The following is a 6,412-nucleotide window of genomic DNA, read 5'->3' as shown; positions in this document are numbered from 1 at the left end:
TAAGAAGTGTATTAAAGCTCATTCTGATTTGTTATTTATACAAATCAGCTATGTTTGTCACCAGTTTAAATATTAGTAATTTAGAAAACAAAAGTTATTGATTTATCTACTCATCAGAAAACATTATGACAGATCTATTTACATACCTCTTTTGTCAGTTTATATACCAACTGGAAAAGAAGAGGTGTACAGTCAATTCTGAGGGTATAATTGCCTGCAAAATAAATAAGAGAGTATTTTAACACCTCCAAATGGACTTCAAACATGTATTTAATTCTAACTTTATTTTCTAATTCTAAACAAGATATAACAGATTTCAAATTGAAGGCATCATTCCTGGAGAATTAAAAATAGGGTGGACCCTACAGATTATCATATTCAGTGAAGTATGTCAGACAGAGAAAGGCAAATATCAAATTATATCACTTATATGTGGAATGTAAACAAACAAAAAAATGATACAAATGAACTTATTTACAAACCAGAAATAGATTCACGACATAGAAAAGAAACTATGGTTACCCAAGGAGAAAGGGGGAAGGGAAGAGAGATGTTAGGAGTTCAGGATTAACAGATATACACTATTATATATGAAACAGATAAACAACAAGGACCTACTGTATAGCACAGGGAATTATATTCAGTATCTTATTATAACCTATAATGGAAAAGAATCTAAAAATGTATATGTATATGTATATGTATATGTATATGTATATGTATATGTATACGTATATAACTGTGTAACTTTGCTGTACACCTGAAACTAATATTATAAATCAAATGTACTTCAGTAAAAACAAATAAATAAGATTTTAGAATAGATAGATATGTAGGTAGATAAATAGACAGACAGACAAACAGTCTGGCTAAAACTAAAACTCAAGGTGGAAATAACTCTTCAGGAGCCAGAGAGGCTGCAGCACACACTCGGGATAGGAGACTGCAGAGGCGGACTCTGCTGCTAAGGCCGCAGCTCCTGCAGTAACAGTAAGGGCCATTGCTCATTACGGCAGCAGTACCTAGGGGTCTTTGGCAAAGGAAGTGGTAAGGCCATAATGTTCATGTTTTTATTCATTCATTCAATTCAATATCAAGACTTTAGACTAGAGCATGTCAGTAACTAACATGTGTCCTGTGACACTTACCTAGAAATAACCATAATATGATGAAAGCCTACAGATGCACATGCCACATGTCAGGGTCAAAAGGAAGTCTGTAGTGGGTGCTTATTTCAGAGTTGGTCCAATACATACAGGAACTATTTCTGTATGAAATATTTTACCCCAACTTTTAAAAATAGCTCCACAGGAAGAATGTCAAAAGTACTAAAGTTTTAAGTGGTAATCCAAGATAGGCAAATGGTAAATATTCTAAAGAAATTAGGATCAATAGCTTAGTTATGAATCATATTGATTCATTTGAATCATAATAATGTTCTCTCTGGTAAAATGGAGAAATGGAGGTATTATTGAGGCATCTCATAGAAAGAGGATAATCCTAGTTTATGAGTTGGAGTTGATAGACTTAAATACTGGTATACTATTTAATGACAATCTGAAATAAAATTTACCTTCTGTGCATGAGTCTGCATTGATATATGCAACCTCTCTCTCCTGGAGTGTTTTCACATTCTCCTGTAGTTGAAGCAAAGCAGTCACTTAACTCACAGCATTTACAATTGTGGAAATACAAGCAAAACAAATTAATTCAGTAAAAGAGTGGTTTGCAGGTACCATTATAAATCAAACGCCTATGCCTTTGACCATAATTTTAAGAAAATGCTATTAACTGCTTGATAATATTAATGCAATTAAAACAAGAAAGAAAAATATTAGTGATGCTGTAGCCACTTTTCATAGCAACAGCACGGAGACCCAGAGGAAAACTGCCCCTGATCCCCTGCACCATAATATGAAGGGGGAAGGCTCGGAGATGCTCAGCCTCACCCTGGATCTACTGGAAGAGAACTGCTCAAAGTAAGGCCTGGAAATGTGTACTTTTAAAAGGTGTCCCTGGCAATCCATACAGACATTAAAGTATGAGATCCCTTGACGTTGGGGATCCAAGTAACTTTACCATATTAAAAGTGAGGAAGTTGGAAATTTGATTTATCAAGAATTTTTTGAAAGAGAAGATATTGATGAAAAAGAAAAAGAAAGGAGGGGAGGATAGAGAAAAAACTAGAGGGAGAGAAGAGTGGCTATTAGGACAAAGACAAGACATTTCTCTCTCACACATACATGCTCACACGCACACACATTCTAGAAAAATACAGCAGAAAAAGACTAATGCCATCACACACATGGGAATATGCAGAGAGAACTCTTTTCTTCTCTCTGTTTCTCTCTCTCTCTCTAGCTTGCTACCTTATAAGAGCAGTTACAGTAAAAACATTTAAAGCTGTGAGTGGTCATCCCACAAATGAGAATTCTCACCTCTGCACTTGGCCACACGGGATAGATGACAGCTGATTCTGCTGCAGAGTTTCCATTATGACAGAGCTACAGTAGAAATAAAAAAGATTCCTTAAATATATGTAAAGGTAAATGTGCTGCTGAATATGATCAAGAAGCTAGTAGAAAATGGGAAACAATATTCAAATTGTCTTTTAACTCACATGAATTTAAATTAATGTAAGGCATATTATCTTGTATCTTGGATTTATTTTATCTGTATTCTAAGCTGCTTAAATTATAGAAAGACACATGTATTTCTATATACATGTATTCACAAGAAATTACATATTTCTAAAAGTAAATGACCTTAATGAATAAGATCTGATTCATGTAAATAAGTGTATTATGAAATGCATGTTCATAACACCAACATAATAATAAGACTTTGCAATATACATGGAATCAAATGTGATACAAGTAACTGTGATTTTATTCCCATACTTATTTGATTCATATTATTATTTTAAAGTATGCAGAAATGAGTCAGAAGGAAAGCATTTTAAAAACCAGATACAATGATAAGAAAGATATGGCATTCTTCAAATCAATTCTATACAATTTGGACTCATAAATGATGAACAAAACAGAGGATAGTCACAGGAAAGTGCTTTTTGGTGCACCTGCCTTTAAAAAAAACACACAAGCCTACCATGAACATGTAAGAACTTAGAGTTACTGGACAGAGAGCCTAAGGGAAGAAGATGAAAGAAGGGGGCCTATGAAAGACACTTTAAAATAAAGCATTAAGAACCAGTGACAAATGAAAATTAATCATAATTGAATTAAAAATAAATCCTTGAAATTTTAGAGTAATTCAATTTACAAAATCATTGTATTATACTTCCCAATCAGGCACTTTTGTAAATGGTAAAATATACCTATGGTTACAATTTAGTACGGAATCCATAAAGGAGAGACTATAATCAGAGTATAGTCATCTTAAAAGAGCATGTTGTTTTCCTAGATAGAAGAAATCCAAGGAAACTGTAAAAACTTGAAAATTAATGCCAAGGATCTATATCAGATTTTCAATAAGCTAATTCACTTGTCAGAAGCAGCTTCCTAGGTTTGACTATTTTCTGAGCTTACAGATTTTACTTACTTATCACAAAACAAATACAAATAGAAACTAAAATATTTTAAAAATAATGAAAAACTTGGTTTGTACTTAGTAATTAAGAGGTTGTTCTGTTTTACCAAACTGATGTAAAAGCAAAAGCAAACTCTATTTCTTAAATTTTCTTGAGTATTTATCCAAATTAAAACAATATCAGGTAATGGAACACATCTGTGATTACCCTGAGATACATGTTGACCAAGAAGATACGTTTTCTGTCTTAGTTACCTCAGCCCATTTGTGGAACCCAGAAGTCCAATTTTTTCTGCATCCCAGCTGGCAAAAATGGTAGTTCTTCTCGGTCTCCAGCCTGTAATCATTGTTAACATACATGGTTAGGTACATCTGCCTAAAAACAAAGGAAAATTCACTCAAGTCACTTTCTGTCATCACTTGCCAAGGAAACATTATTTACCTCTACTAATCAGTTTTCCAAAATTCTGGACAACTTCTTATAAATCAGCAGTTCCACTGGTTAGGTCAGTACCTCCAAATACCCAGAAGTCCTGATGATCTCCCAGAATAACACACCTGTTTGGAAAGGAAGGCATTCAAAAGAATGACAACTTAGAATGTATTATAAAGAGCAGTAATTCATGTTTTTAAATTAAACTTCCTCCTGCTTGAGTTTCCTCCATAGAAAACCATCAAGGTAGTGTCTCCTTTTAGAATTTACCTTTTTTCCCCACATTTAATTATATCACATCAACCAGGAAAAAAATATTAAGAGTTGATTAAAATTTATCTTCTCTTACTCCTGTAATCTTTGTAAAAACAAAATGTTTTAAGACATTTTAAAAAATCCACCAACTCACCAAGATTCACAGATCCTCAGGTAGTTCTGATTACATCGTAAATGCTTGTGATTTTCTTGATGTTATGAACATGCATTTTAACCTTCCTAGAATTTCACAAAGGGAACAAATTACTTCACATAGAGCATTATGTCTAACAGGTTCCTTCCAATGTTTTATTCTAAGTCTCAGAAGTACAAAAAACTGTTTAATAGGATGATAAATTCCCATATGCCCACCATCTAAATTCAATCGTTAATACTGTTGAACTATTTGCAAGCGAGTTGCGCAAATCATGACAGTTCTCTCCTATGTGTTTAAGAATGCACCTTACGGTGAAATTAAAAAAAAAAAAATCAGTATTTTATATTTTTCCTCCCTCATAACTCTATTGTTGGTATTTATTTAAACTTCAAAATCATTATTCAACGTGAAAAAGAATCTTGTTCTTAGCAATTTAAAAAAAAAAATTGTGTATTTGTCCATTTAGAGCTCAAATCAATTAAAGGATATAAGCCCCAGGTGCTTTTTTTGATATTTTGACCAGGGAAAATTTGTTTCTGACTTTTCTCTTAAACTGTTACTGAAGCTACATACTGTTTTCCTTGTGTCTGTATGTGTCTGTTTATAAATCACATTTTTCATTGTGTACCTCTAGAGGGTATTAATACATGAGATAATAAAGTCTATGTTAAAGGAACTCAGTTCTAATTGAGTTAAATAAACACTTTTTAAAAAATTCTTATAAAATAAAACTGAACTTCTAATATCTTAAGAGTTTTGAAATTTTAAAACAAGCTTCTTACAGAACTTATAAAATACTTGCAGAATCCAAATTCACATTGCTAAGGCAAATCATTAACCAACAAGGCTCATTTAACCATTTTAGTTTAATAAAAACAGCTATCTCCTCTCTGATTCATCAGTGTGAAGTTTCCCTTTCCCTCTACATTTCAAGCCAGTCAAACTAAAGTTCTGATCATGCCATGCTGTTCCCCAACCCTGCACAAGCTGTCCTCTGCAGCTGGCGTTTACTGCCTGTCTTGATTCTGTGGAAATCTTAGTTTGTGTAAAATTAAGCTCAATGAGCACACGGTCCGTGGTCATGCCTCCTTAACACCAGTGCTGTCCGGGGTTAGTAACAGTAACGACTATGCTGGTAAGCGCACGGGGCCATGTAGCAGTTAAGCGTTCACCACTGTGACCATCTAACCCACCCCCACAGAAGTGACCAGTGAACTTCGCTCCTTCCCCTCTTCTCTCCTACTCCTTCCCTTAAGTTAACCTAGGGTTTTGCATGCATAGCATTTTGACAGTTATCTGAAACACTGTTTTAAACCCTCAGTTGAAAAGGGAAGACAAAATGTTACACCTGGCCCGGAGAAGGAGAGGGGTGGGGAGTGGCCCAGAGGAAGCCGAACGGGACGCGCGGCCTCGGATCACAACACAGCCCCGTTCCTTCCCGAGTTTCGCAGCCGGGTAAGCAGAGGCCTGGGGCCCGGACCGCCTCGGGGCCTTCGGGGGAGGCCGAGGGAGGGACGGATACCCGCGCAGGGCTGGGGAGGGACCCGCAGGGACTCACCGTCTGTGCAGCGGCTCCTGACCCACGGTGGACGGGCGGCGGCGGCAGTTGAGGCTGCGGTGCCGGCTGAGGGGGCTGAGGCGGCGGCGGCGGCGGTACCGGCTGAGGGGGCTGAGGCGGCGGCGGCTGCGGTGCCGGCAGAGGCGACGGCGGCTGCGGTGGTTGAGGCTGCGGTGCCGGCTGAGGCGGCGGCGGCGGCGGCTGCGGTGCTGGCTGAGGGGGCTGAAGCGGCGGCGGTACCGGCTGAGGGGTCTGAAGCGGCGGCGGCTGCGGTGCCGGCTGAGGCGACGGCGGCTGCGTTGCTGGCTGAGGCGGCGGCGGCGGCGGCGGCGGCGGCTGCGGTGCTGGCTGAGGGGGCTGAGGCGGCGGCGGCGGCGGCGGCGGTTGAGGCTGCGGTGCCGGCTGAGGCGGCGGCGGCTGCGGTGCCAGCTGAGGGGGCTGAAGCGGCGGCGGCTGCGGT

General features: G+C 38.4%; 1 long non-coding RNA gene across 1 annotated transcript; it reads right to left on the bottom strand.

Annotated features, from left to right (window-relative positions):
* Positions 1-2,040: 2,040 nt before the first annotated feature.
* Positions 2,041-4,389, bottom strand: LOC141575655 (uncharacterized). Its single transcript, XR_012503344.1, has 3 exons — positions 3,992-4,389; positions 3,805-3,886; positions 2,041-2,504 (listed from the first exon to the last, which is right to left on the bottom strand). It is a non-coding gene; the product is annotated as an uncharacterized LOC141575655 (long non-coding RNA).
* Between the last annotated feature and the right edge of the window lie 2,023 nt (positions 4,390-6,412).

Source organism: Camelus bactrianus, chromosome 3 (assembly GCF_048773025.1).
Source record: "Camelus bactrianus isolate YW-2024 breed Bactrian camel chromosome 3, ASM4877302v1, whole genome shotgun sequence".
Taxonomy (NCBI): domain Eukaryota; kingdom Metazoa; phylum Chordata; class Mammalia; order Artiodactyla; family Camelidae; genus Camelus; species Camelus bactrianus.
This window is presented reverse-complemented; position numbering and strand designations above follow the sequence as displayed.